Source organism: Nicotiana sylvestris, chromosome 3 (genome assembly GCF_000393655.2).
Source record: "Nicotiana sylvestris chromosome 3, ASM39365v2, whole genome shotgun sequence".
Classification (NCBI taxonomy): domain Eukaryota; kingdom Viridiplantae; phylum Streptophyta; class Magnoliopsida; order Solanales; family Solanaceae; genus Nicotiana; species Nicotiana sylvestris.
Genome location: NC_091059.1, coordinates 118,400,499 through 118,402,267, shown reverse-complemented (window position 1 = coordinate 118,402,267; position 1,769 = coordinate 118,400,499).

Here is a 1,769-nt window from a genome sequence, read left to right as displayed (position 1 = left end):
CTTAATAACTGGACCATCAGAACCACCAGGGCCCGGAAAGCTTCGGGGTAGCAAGGCTAAACAAAAGCACCATGCATCACATTTTACTAGCTGATTTTATTTCCGCATTGTCTTTAATTTTGAAAAGAGCTCTGATATTTGAAACAATTATGAATTCAATCTAAGCATGTCAGTTTATTATACATCTCACTCTTATTATTTTTCTATCATTCACTTTATTTTACACAACATTACTATTACTTGCCTTGACGATGAACCAACGATTGTGACTTGCAACGAGACAACGCAAAAAACGGAATGGATTCAGAAGAGGATAATATACCAGAAGATGTCGTCAGAGAGGTTGATAATTTTGAGAATAGGCCTAAGTCTAACTTGGACGAAACTGAGGTCGTTAATCTGAGAGATACAGGGAATGTCAAAGAAACACGCATCAGTATTCACCTATCACCATCAGAAAAGAAAGAGTACACGGAGTTCCTGAAGGAATATGAAGACATATTCGCCTGGTCATATGATGATATGACTGGTCTCAGCACATCCATTGTAGCTCACAAACTGCCAACAGATCCAACATGCCCGCCGGTAAAGTAGAAGCTCAAGAAATTCAAACCCGACATGAGTTTGAAAATCAAAGAAGAGGTTACCAAACAAGTCAAAGCCAAGGTTCTCAGGGTAGTAGAGTATCCGACATGGTTATCCAACATCGTGCCAGTGCCAAAAAAGGATGGGAAAGTTAGAGTTTGTGTTGACTACCGGAATCTCAATCGGGCCAGTCCCAAAGACGACTTCCCCTTGCGTAACATACACATTCTTATCAACAACTGCGCCAAGTATGAGTTGTAGTCTTTTGTTGATTGTTTCACTGGGTATCATTAGATATGGATGGATAAGGAAGATGCAGAGAAAACGACTTTCATCACGCCGTGGGGAATGTACTGTTACAAAATGATGCCATTCGGTTTGAAGAACGCTGGTGCCACCTACATGAGAGCCACGACTACCATCTTTCATGACATGATACATAAGGAGATCGAGGTATATGTGGATGACATCATCATCAAATCCAAGAAAGCCAGGGATCACATGGAAGACCTAAGAAAGTTCTTCAACAGACTGAGGAGGTACAATCTGAAACTGAATCCCACCAAGTATGCATTCGGGGCTCCTGCTGGAAAATTATTGGGTTTCATCGTGAGTCGTAGAGGAATAGAATTGGATCCATCAAAGGTCAAAGCTATCCAAGAATTTCCGCCGTCAAAGAACAAGAAGGACGTGATGAGTTTCCTGGGAAGGCTCAACTATATCAGCCGGTTCATAGCTCATTCCACGGTCATTTGTGAACCTATCTTCAAAATGTTGAAGAAGGATGTTGCTACCAAATGGACTGATGATTGTCAGAAAGCTTTTGAGAAAATTAAGGAATACCTGTCAACGCCGCCGATCTTGGTTATGCTTGAGTCGGGAAGACCCCTATTGCTTTACCTTGCGGTATCAGATAGAGCATTCGGTTGTGTTCTAGGACAACATGATGAAACAGGGAGAAAGGAGCAAGCCATCTACTATCTCAGTAAGAAGTTCACACCGTACGAGGCCCGATATTCTCTTTTAGAACGCACTTGTTGTGCTCTGACTTGGGTCACGCAGAAGTTAAGGCATTACTTCTGTACTTACACTACTTATCTCATATCCAGAATGGACCCTCTGAAGTATATCTTCCAGAAGCCCATGCCCACTGGCAAGCTCGCCAAGTGGCAGATCCTGCTAAG